We start from the raw sequence: 12,209 nt of genomic DNA, 5'->3' as shown, positions 1-12,209 counted from the left end.
CACTCGGAAGCTGCGGAGCAGCAAAGCGCCTTCTCCTCAGCACCACGACACCAACCCGGAGTGCCCGAGGCCACGGAAAAGGGACCGGCCGGCAGGGATGAGGCCGGTGATGGAATGTGCTCCGTTTTGACAAACAGGCAATGGTTAAACTCATTCTTTTCAAAAATCAGCTTGAAAGTAAAACCCACTTACTTCTTACCGCCTGGAAAACTAGGGAATGTCAACATTTTGCCCCAAAGTTGTGCCTGGGACTTAGGGGATGCCAAGACAAGATGGTAGAAGCTTTGTTTTAGCTTTGACCAAGGTGATGTTTCATTTGACATTCAGTGTGTCCTTCTGAAAAAAAGGACACTAGCAGGACAAATTCATGCCACAAATACTTGAACAAAAGGTATTCTTTATAGTGAAAAACCCCTCATCTGTTCCCAGATCCTTCATGCTCCAAAGTTGAGCCATTTTACTTCCAGTCAAGCTCTTCACTCTGAACAAAGGAGCTCAGGTGTTTCTTGAACTCACTTTGCATTTCCAACACCTCACTCACTGCCACATCAATGAAACCCATAGGGTTAAGTATCACTACCCTCCATTCCTTCCTTACTGCCCTTTTCCAGATACTTGAATTCACTTTATGAGTAGCTTTCCCTGTACTACAAAGAGTTGCAGAGATTTTACTAACCCCTTTCACAATTTTGAAGACTACTCTAAAATTGCTTATTTACTTGAGACCGTTTTGACACGAGGAACCAGACGAGTGTCTCCTCTGCAACGTTCAAGTTCCTATTTTCAAAAGTATATTGGTCCAAGATCACCCCTTTTACAGCCTCCCACTTAAGAGCTACTTCAAGAATTAACGTGGCAGACTGCATACATTAAACTGGAAGCTCAAAGACAGAACAGCTTGCATGAAGACAGTTGCAGTGATTTTCAACCCCCGTTGATCCCCAAGTATAAATTATGAACTTTTTTTTTTAAGCAAAATGTTTATAAACAGATAATAATTTTAAAGGTTAATTTTTTTTTCTTTTTCTGTGCAGAATTAAAAATAGGAACAAAATAAACACAGAAGTTTTTGCTTTTGTCACACTGAGACCACAATTTCCACAGACATTCCTCTGGTGGGACACTGTTCCAAAAGTATATATTGCATGGTTGCAGCACTAAGTGGAAGAGCATAACGTGCTGTGGAGACAATAACCCACAGAAATTTGGTAAAACAAAGTTCCCAACAAGGTCACCACAACTATGGCTGGCAAGAACATAAATTCTCAGTGTATACAAGTCCATTTGAGATCTTTAACCCCAAAGATCATGCAATCTGCAGGGTGTTTCTTCATCTAATTTAACTAGAATTTTACATTCAGCTAGAATTTAATATGTAGCTGGTAGAGCATAAACTGAGAAAAATAGCATAACCAAGGAAACCCTGAAACAGGGAACAGAGTCATCCTTTTCTAGGAAGGGAATTGCAATATTTTGGGAAACGTGGTTAATGTCTCTTAACACCAGCTGTACAAACAGCACCTGTAACAAAGCAACTGGGATGCTGCCAGAAAAATCCAGGCAGGTGATTCTGCTGAGAAAGGGACCCAAGAACATCTTTCCCAGCACATGCCCTGCTGGCCCTGGGGTGTTCATGCCAGAGACACAACAGCCAAGGTTTAGCTTCTATTCTTTTGTTGCTTTGGGGTTTTTAAGAGCTGACAGCAGCACAGCCCAGGTTTATGAACAGGAGCCCTGATGGGTGAGTATTTCACACGTGTTGTTTGGTAACCCTGAGCACACCCAGCCCTGTCTGACAGTATAAATACAGCACAGAGCTCGGAGGGACAGAACTGCAAGCACAGACAGGGAAGCTGACCCAGCTGCAGCCATCCCCATTGCCCAGGCAGCCACATGCAGCCACTTCCATCCTTACAGCAGGAGTGCAGGAATGTGAAAAGGGAGGTGAGGAGACGTTCCTGCCATTGACTGGTGCCAGCCAATACCTGCTCTGGGAGTAATTCACTCTAACTCTGCACAGGGAATGTTATGTAAAACGCTGCTGAAGGAGGATGTTTCCCTGCCTTCCCAGAGCCCAGTGACCGTGCACTGCAGAGAGCATTTCGAGCTGAACTAACCAATAGTCCCTGGCACTGACTCGGAGGAGGAGCTCTGGTTCCTGCTCGCTGGCACAGACCAGACCAGTTTACAGAAAGGCAGCATTTTACAAATCTTTACATATGTAGCCAGAAACCTTTGTCAGTGAGATGCAATTATGGCTTGAAGACAATTCCTATGACAGAGAAGTGATGAGTGCACTAATGAAGGTGCCTTTCTGACGAATCAAGTTTTTCCTAAGTGTTTTTATTCATTCATTTGATCTCAGTACTGGAATTTTGCAACAGGAATTGGCTCCATCTCTTTCAAAACATAAAGGGCCTAATCCCTCCCATTAGAGAACAGGAAGTCAGAAGCCAATCTTAGCACTGATTAAAAAAGGGAATCTGGATTGTTATTTTAACTTCTTTGCTGCAAATAAATGAGAAAATGGGGGTTTTTTTCTGCCATTGCAACACAATGGCTCAATTAAAAGCTGATTTCCCCCCAAAGTGGTACCTGTTTATACAAGAGCTCCTTTGCCCCAACTCTCCCCAGAGAGCAGTGGTGACACTGCCACGTCCCCCCATGGCTGTGTCTGCAACTCAGCACAGGAGCTGCATGGAGGTGTCACTGTGCTGTCCTGCTCTGCACAGTCTGACAAGGACATGTCTAACAATGTCTAGTGCAAAGACATTTTACACCTGCTCTAAGTACAATCCAACAGAACTGGTTCACGTGGGAATAGGCTGTATTTTTTATTTTGACTTCTGCTCATGCCCACTTAAAAACTGCAAGCTGCCTCAGTGTTGTGACAGCTGAAATCTTGACTTCTGGGCCTGCAGCATCCCCTCCCTGAATGTTCCCATTTTCAAGTGTTCATTTTCTCAACACAGAACCAGTGTGACCTTTTTGGGGCTGCCAAACCAGTTAATGCATCAGTCCAAGTCAGAAAGGGGCTGGATTAACTTCAAGCAGAGCTGCAGGTAAAATAAGCTGAACAAACCCCCAAAGTCCTTAACATCAAATATTTTAGCACGCGCCAGACTTTTTTATTTTCTCCATTATTAAGAAAATGGCTTGTAGCATTCAGCACTTGAAAATTAATGAGTTTTAAATATGAACATAGTACACCCCCAGTTTTGAAATACTCTGCTCTATTTTCTCTCCTCTCATCTTTCCCATCTGCTATGGCTGAGTATTAATTTAACAAATATTTTTCTTCAAGGCTGTCAGAAAAATCTCATAGCACTTTGGAAACACCAAACATTATCTTGTGAGGTAAATTAGGACACAAAGAAGTAGCGTGACATATATGTGATCACACATTGTCAGTAACAGAAATTCCAATATGTGCTGCTTTGGAGTCCTCGAGAAGAGGAACTGCTAATATATAGCAAAGAGTGAGGCTGACACCTACATCAAGTTACATTTGAAGGCTGATCTGCAAAAGTTAAAAAATGCAAAGTCTCAGTATAGGAAAGATTTCTTATTCCCATGATTTATTTTTGATAAGACACAGTTTGATGTCTTCTACACAGAGCAAAACAAACTCTACACAGCTCCTTACTCCTCCTGAGCTTTCTTCTCTCTGAGAATCAATCTCCTATCAGACTATGGAGACTGCAGCCAGAGGGCTGGGATTCCACATCCACACTTTACACCAGCAGCCACTGGAAAGGACTTAAGTACAGGTCTCTCAGTCTAACTCATCAATAATTTCTGCTCATTACTGAGCTCAGCCAAACCAATAAAGTAACACAGAGAATGCTTCATATTCCACTATCAATTTCCCACTTCCATTTCTCAGACTCTACCCCAGGTACCAGGAAAAACCATTAGCCAGCACCTCAGCCCAGACAAGACAGCAAACCCCACCTCAGATAAGCAGCTGTTGTTGTACAGATTACAACATCAGGAGAAAGAAATACACAGTAAAAAGCCTCCAGAAAAGTTATCCAACAAATGTGCACTTTTTCTTCAAAAGAGATTTTTTGGAGGTTATGATTTTATAAGCCTTTCCCTGAAATTATACAAGGGTTAAAAATTAAGCTAAAAATAAATATTTGACAAGATTTTCAGCCAATGACATTGAAAGAAAATGTCTAGCTTTAAGAAAACACCAACTATCACAAGCTGCAAAACAGCAAGGGTTGCTAACGTTCAGCTTTCTTCCATTGGGAGATACTGGTGTTTTCTTTAAACTCCACATGCTGAAGTTTTCTAAAATAGATTTCCTGTCCTTTCTCTAAGATTGCTGCACCCCATTCAGCCAGGGCACAGATAACATCTTTGAATAAAAAGATTTGAAATCACAGTTTCTTCCATACAAAGTTCAAGCTTTACAGCAGAAAAGCTTTTCTCCCACAGAGAAACTTCACAAGAGAAAGTTCCTTCCTCTGCTCTGTTCCCTCTGGAGGTTTTATATTCTTAGAACCCGTCACACTTACCCAGGCATGTTTGTAATTTATATTTAGTACAAGGTCCTTTCTTCTCAGCCCACCTCTGGATATTCCAAACACAAAGAGTGAATCCTGGTTACTCACTTTTCTCCTATGGATCAGATCCCTCTCCCAGCGTTACTGTGCACTGGAAGTGTTTATGAAACAAATCTCTGAATACCCAAAAAACCACAGTGAGAGATGAAAAAAAATTATAAGCTTTTGAAATCCAATTGCAGAACACTGAGAAGGAGATTTCCCTTGCATTTAGAATGGCATCCTTGTTTAATTAGAAGAGGAAAAATTGTAGCTGAAATAAATACACACACTGTTCAGAGAGGGGCACTCAAACTTTTTTACCCTGCCTGATCAAGGCTATAGAGAGAAGATACCCAAGTTGGACACTATGATTACAATGCAAACTCACCTACAGATATTGTCAGGATAGTCTTAATTTTCCCCTGGCAAGAGATGCTGAAGGGGCACCTCTGCAATGGTGTCCCACAGAACAGGGGGAAGGGATGGACAGCCGCAAACAGATTTGGCACAGCCACTTGGTTTCACTTCCAGTCAGTTAAAACTGGTTTTAAACATGACACAATTTCTCTGCTCATGTTTTCATCCACTCCTCCCAGAGGCACACTGGCCCTCAGTTGACACAAATGTTACCACAGTGTTCACTAAGCATGGGGAGGGCAGACAGGGAGTCACACTGCAACAAACACTGGAGCAGGCACAGCAGAACAGGGCAGCTCAGAGATCTCTGCTATGGCATGGGACAACACCCAGCAGTTTAAGATGGGTACATCTGCACTGCATGTGAGACTTGAATTTTTGGTTACAAATGGTTTCACACGTACTCCTTCAGGTCATAAAACAGATCAACATTATTAGCATAATTATTAACATTGAAACCACAACTAATGCTTTTCATCTACCATTTTTAATTGTAGAATCCACAGCAATAAATTACTCAGTGATGTTCCAAAACCATAAACACTTACATGTGCTGAACCATGGGTAAACACACTGATTTAAAAACAAACACAAGACAGTAGAGGGCCATAAACATCTGAGTGCTCCTTATAAAATCCTAGACAGTTAACCCATAAACATATAAAGAGAAGGATGTAAATTTTCTAGTGAACAAACCTCAAGTTTATCAACTTTGGCACAGATGTGGTTCCTCTCCAGCACCTTGTCTTTAATGAGTGGAATGGTCTCATCCAGAGTCTCTGACATATCACTTCTGATCTGCATGAAAAAAAAAGTAACTCACATGAGGATGAAGCCTGAAGATAAACACTACACTGGTTTTTTCATGTGAATACTTCAAAATACACCTATTCAGAAAGTTATCACAAGGGCCTAATATAATAAACATTTTCTTTTGTTACCTACTACAACCAAGCCTGTTTCTGGCATCCACAGGAGAGCCTGAACCTTATCTGAAGTCCTGCCAAGAGTTGTATTAGCAAGAATTACCCAGTTTCCTATATAACACCTGCCAGTGCTTTGCTCAGTGGCAGCAAGATACATCTCCAAACAGCACTGCAGCTCTTGTAATGTACAGGCCAAAAGTGATGGATAAGCCAAGAACTGAGAATAACTCTCTGAAGGGAAAGATAAAAGCAAAACCAAGAAAACCTCCCCAGAACACCCAAAAAGTTATTCTAACCTGTAAAACAGGGCAGCAACACTGACAAGAGAAATGAGAGGCAGTAGAGCCCACTTCTATACAAGTTTTCTTTCTCAGCTGCAGTGGAGTAGAGGAGGTCTTGGTTCACTCAGGATTAAAGCTGTGCTATGATTTTCATAGACTTTAAGAATACAGAGGAATGAGGATCACTTCAGCTGAGATTTTTGTCCTGGTGACTGACCTAGAAGATACTCTTCCCTTAACCTCATAGGAAAAAATAAAGATCTTTTAGCTAGAAAGGAGAGAACCTGGCATCGGGCTAATAGTGCAGGGAATTTTCTGGGCATTTTCAGATTTAATCTAGAAACCCAAATAAAGCATAAATGACTGCTGTAGATCATTTAATCCATGGACCATGCTTTATAAACTCTAACAGGTACTTAGACATTTTACTGATGATCATGTCTCATTTGTGTGTGGTTTTTTTTTAAGAAGTCATCTTTTAAAAACTAAGTATAAATGAAGTAATATACATATAAAATTACTCATAGTAAGATTTTATGGTACTTTTATTACCAGAATGAGTATATGCAGATCAAGTGTTTTTATAGTGCTCTGAGTGTTCTGCAATAGGAGATCAAACAGACATATCAAACAGTAGCAGCTTTCTACTGCAAACAAACCAATAGTGTCTCCTGCACTCCTGGTCTCAGCACTGCAGCCCCCAAATGTACACTGGCCACCTCCCCAGCAGTGACATGACTGCAGCCCCAGACACTCCCTGGGACCTTTACAGTCTGTCCCTTGTGTCCAACAGGATCTCTGTCAATGGAGCCACACTGATATTTCCTAGTGTAAAATAAAATACAGAATTAACCCATAACAGAGGAGATGAAGCAGATGGATTCCAGGTTTGTTCTGTTGAATTCATTTGGGTCCATGGGGGGCAGAAAAACTCTATCATAAAGCACATGTGAAGAACAGATTGGTCGTCTGAGGTCAGGTTCATATTCAGGCAAACAAATCCAGGTTAAAATCTGAGCCTGGAATTTCCAGAGAGAAGGTACAAACTTACTTGCTCACACTGGTCTCAGAAAGGACCTGGAAAAAGCCACTCTTATCGTGAAATGCTACTGTAATGATTCTGATAACTAATGCAACTATGAACCAGAGTCTGGGGCAGAGCCAGAGCTCTGGTGCACAGAGCCAGTACAGAAACTACCACCACAGTGTCAGAGCAGACATGGAACAAATTTAAACCATCTTTCTTCCAGGGTGAAAGAAAACCACCAATACAAGACACAAGAGAGCTGATCTGCCAGCAGCAGCCTGTGCTGAGGGGAAATGATATGCAAATATGATTCATGAAGAGCTGTTGTGCAGCAGTTTGCAGAACCACAGCGACAGCGAGTTCGAGAGGAGCCAGTGCATGACAAAGGAAAATTATTCTCTTGGTACAGCAACCTCTCATGAGCCAGAGAGAGCAGGACTGCCCTGAACCCCCAACTATAAAACAAGATTTATTTCCCCTCGTGCAATGTATTTTACTTTATCTTACCACAGATTTAGTCAAGTGCTCAGTATAAGCACCAGAGCATAGCAGTCCATGGGAAAAAAAGGATATTCCTCTTCCTAGACTTTACTAGGCAAGGAGAGAGGAGGGAAGGTTTGACTGAGTTTGGTCTTCTAACTCAAATCAGCAAGACCAAGCCCAGGGAGGTGGTAAACCAACAGCACTGATGTCAGTCTGGAGGCAGCACCAGCAGAGTAAGAACGATGAATGAGAACACAAACCAGGGCCAGCACGCTGATGCAGGGCAGGCTAAACCACTTAACCAAGCACAGATTTCTGTTGTTTTATATTTTTTAGAAACTCTTATTTTTTCAGGAAAAGGAAAAAAAAGTAGTGAGAGCCATAAGTGAAAGACACTGTGCAAATCCTAGTTGTCACAGGGACTTTTTGGAAAGGATTTATCTATATTCTTTCTCAGTCTTGGATCCCATGTTAACATAAAAGGCTCATAAGAAAAAGTAAGCACTGTAAACTGAACAGCTCAGCAGTGAGAAGAGAGAAGAGGTTTGTTTGGAAGAGGTTGGTTTGTTTGGAAGTGAGCAAACCCCAGACATAGTGACCCAAAAAAACCCTTCTTCCTCTCTTTTCACAGTGATGACACCAGGTTTCACACACAGGGCCTCAGGGAGCAGGTTCTGAAAGCACCATGAGACAAAGATGAGCCGTCAGCAGCTGCTCTGGGGAACCATCACAAAGCAGGATTTATAAGTATATCATGGAGCAAGTTCTGCCCAAAGTTCAGTGGCTTGAGAACCACTCCCCTGTGGTTCTGTAACTGTGAGTATGCTGGATGATCAAAACATGCATTAAAATAAAAAAAGTATCAATACAAGTAGATTTTGTATCTACCTGCAAATCCTCTTCAAGGACCAAGGGCCAGAGAAATGGAAACAGGGAATTTCCACACTAAACCAGCTGTACATGTCTGAGTAGGTATCTTTTCCAATCTTGCTTTAAGGTACACAAGAAGCACAAAGAACCCTATCTCAAAAGGTAACCAGCACTGACCCATGGAAACAACAGGAGAACAGCATATACAGGAGGCTGGGGTAGGAAAGGCTGGCAAAAGAAGTCTCACAAGAGGTTTAAAAGCTCACAGGATCCATCTGAACAAGCCAACCACCTTCTCTACACCAGAGTCAGAAATGTGAGGTGCATGACTGGCCAATGGGAAAACGAGTGAGGAACATAAAAAAAAACTTAGCATAAGCTCCCAAACAGAAGAATTGAGTGAAGGAAGGTAATAGTAAATGAGACAGAACACAATCAGCAGTCAAGAGCTATTGATTCAAAGCCCTGGCTTTGAGCAAGTGATGCTGTATCACTGAAGCAATCACTACCTTTCAGGAATGAACTCAAGGGACTTTTGGCTGAAGAAACCAATCTCTTGTGTTCTACATTTTGCACAGACTAGATGTGCTGTACTAGAGAATCCAAAGGCAAATCAAAAAATAGACTCTGAGGTTCACGTGCTCCTTTCCAGCTATTTTTGTCAAAAGATGAATGGAAAAAGAGCTGCTCCAGCAGCCACTAACACTGAGCCATTCTTACAAGGCAGCTCTTCTCTGAAGTCCCCTGCTAACCATGTGAGATGTGAGCAGCCAAGCTTTTGTTTCTTTCCACTTTATGTCATTTCCTCTGGAAGCAACAATGCCTCCTTTCCATGAGCAAGACATGCCCATGACAAAGTCAGAGACTGATAGAGGCTCGGATAGAAGTCAAAAATAGCTGAATAGCAACGCAGATCTCTTGCTCTGAATGGTTCACCCCCACAATTAGGCGGTGACAATGGGGAAAATAATCAGTGTGCTACAAATGTTGTACCCCCCACTCAGCTACTCCACCAGGATGAACTTCTACCTCCCATTCTGACCGCAGGCTCTTGATGGGCACCACCACCTTGTGCCATTGGTGGCTGTGCCTGTTACCATAACACACATGAACCAGGCAGAGCCACTGCCTCTGAATGCTGGGGCAGCACCAGAATAGCTTCCTCTGAAGGCTTCCTAACACCATGAGGTACCAGAGACGCCCATGGAGAATGGTGGTTGTCTACAGAATCCCAGAATAGTTGGGGTTGGAAGAGCCCTCTGGAGATCGTCCAGTCCAACCCCTCCACCAAGGCAGGGTCACCCAGAGCAGGTGACACAGGAACATGTCCTAGTGGGTTTGGAATGTCTCCAGGGAGGGAGACTCCATTTCAGCCCTGGGGAGCTGTTCTAAGGCTCTGCCACCCTCATGGGAAGAATTTCTTCCTCAAGTTGAGGTGGAACTTGTGTTTTAGTTTACGGTCATTGCTCCTCATCCTGTCACTGGGCACCACCAAAAAGTCTGGCACCTGCCTTGGAGATATCACAGAATATCATGAGTTGGGAGGGAACCACAAGGGTCATCCAGTACAACTCCTGGCCCTGCACAGACACCCCAACAATCCCACCCTGTCCACGAGAGCGTTGTCCAAACACTCCCTGAGCTCTGTCAGATTTGGGGCCGTGACCACTGCCCTGGGGAGCCTGTTCAGTGTCCGACTATCCTCTGGGGCAGAACAGTTTCCTGATATCCAGCCTAACCTTCCCCTGACACAGCTTCAGGCCATTCAGGTCCTGTCTCCACAGAGCAGGAATGGGTGCTGTCCCTCCGCTTCCCCTCGTGAGGAAGCTGCAAACCCCGGTGAGGTCCGACCTCAGCCTCCCCTTCTCCGGGCTGAACACACCGAGAGCCCTCAGCCGCTCCTCCTAAGGATGCTCTACACCCTCCCCTACCGTGGTTGCCCCCCGTGCTGTGTGTGTCGGTGCCTGCCCTCCCCGCGGGGGTGTGTTGGTGCCTGCCCTCCGCTGCCCGCGGCTATCCGTGTGTGCCGGTGCCTCCCCTCACGCCTCTCCCCTCAGACCCTCCCGCCCGTCCCGGGCGGCCGCGCGCGCCCCGGCGCCACCTGGCGTCACTGCCCCGCAGCGCTGCCCGCGCCAAGATGGCGCCCCGCGCCCGCCCCGAGGGCCCCGCAGGGCCCGTCCGGCCTCCGCGCTGGGGCCTGAAACAAATCCCGCTGAACACACCGCAGCTGTGGTGAAACTAGGGGGTGACAGGTGTTCCTTAGTCAAACTGTAATTGCACGGACACTAAAGCTGCATAAGCCGGCGCTGGTGATGGAAGCGTTCTGCTCATCCCATCACCGCCCGTGTCCCTCGGCCAGCCCTGCGCATGTGAGGGGACACACAGTGGGATCAACCAGGAAACTCTGATGGGTTGAAAACCGCCCATTAATTCCTTTGCCGCCTCACTTTAGCCCAGCTGAGCTCTTCAGTCCATGGCACAGCCATCTTCATGCCAGCACTGCCCAAGGGGAAGGGATGGGTTCAATCTTCCAGGAGCAGTGATAACTTACCATGAAACTTCAGCCAAAGGCTCAACAGCACCACTTCTACATGGCATTTAATGTTCCAGTGCTGATCCTCCTGTTTATTTAAGCAAAGAAAACAAAACAAAATTAAAACCATTACTTCATTTTGTAACTTGGAGGGGAACAGTCCGCAGCCTGGCTTTGAGGTCAGCTTTCCTTTCATGCTTTGGTTTGAGCACTATATACTGTGCCCATACTCTTTCTCACCACTTCTTCAGATGTCTTTATTTCTCCACAGCAAATCTCCTCCCTCTTTACTCCACACCTGGAATAAGAGAAGTTTTTTTTTACTCCCCACCATCACTCCTTTCATTTTGCCTCAGCATTGTGTTCCCATTCAACCTTATGACAATTTACCTGCTTTTCCCATGGATATTTTTAATATCAAGCTCTCTCCTTGATAAAAATATTTGGGTCAGGTATTTTATATCATCAACTGTTCAGGCCCACCAGACATGAATACGGTGTTCTAACATCACACTTTATGAAGGAACATGAAAAAAGAAAATCCAGCACTAAACCTCTTCTACGAAGTTTTCCAAAAAGCCTTTGTTGGGGTTCACAGTGCTCTCCTAGCAAGTCATTAAGGTGAGAAGGCAGAAAAGTTTAAAAATAGCCAAAGCAGACAAGCACAGAGCTCTGTATAACCCTGGAGACTCCAGCAGGAACACTGAGTATTGCTGCAAATGAGCAGGGCTTCAGTATCATCTGGTCCCATGGCAGCTCCAGAATCCTGAACAAACCCTCCTGAGGACCCATAATCTGGGTCTGAGAGGGAGCAAGGAGTGGAATGCCAGGTGTATTTCCACAGTGAACTAACATCTGTCCCACCTCTTTACAGGATACATTCAGATCAGGCAGAATAATGTCACCCAGGAGAGGCTTGAGAGGCCAAGTCTTCTACTAGACTACACAAATATCTTATTTTGTATTCAGCAGTATTGTAGTCTTTTTTTCTTGGTACAACCACTACACAAACTAAACCTCATAATGAAAATTAGAAGTCATATGCTTGAGGAAATAGTTATTGCTAATTGAAAATTAAAAACTGCAAAATTAAGGCAACTCTCAGTGCAAAGGAAT

At 44.1% G+C, this 12,209-nt stretch overlaps 1 long non-coding RNA gene across 2 annotated transcripts in view; it reads right to left on the bottom strand.

The window, feature by feature from the left end:
• The window catches only part of LOC108639948, a 25,021-nt gene extending 13,790 nt beyond the window's left edge, over positions 1–11,231 (bottom strand). For both annotated transcript variants that reach the window (XR_001920846.3, XR_001920847.3), the window contains exons 1-2: positions 11,112–11,231; positions 5,670–5,771 (exon numbers count right to left, since the gene is read on the bottom strand). This is a non-coding gene — a long non-coding RNA (uncharacterized LOC108639948). The remainder of the gene's footprint in view (positions 1–5,669; positions 5,772–11,111) is intronic.
• Positions 11,232–12,209: the final 978 nt, after the last annotated feature.

Source organism: Manacus vitellinus, unplaced genomic scaffold (genome assembly GCF_001715985.3).
Source record: "Manacus vitellinus isolate BGI_N305 unplaced genomic scaffold, ASM171598v3 scaffold_26_pilon, whole genome shotgun sequence".
Taxonomy (NCBI): Eukaryota; Metazoa; Chordata; class Aves; order Passeriformes; family Pipridae; genus Manacus; species Manacus vitellinus.
This window is presented reverse-complemented; position numbering and strand designations above follow the sequence as displayed.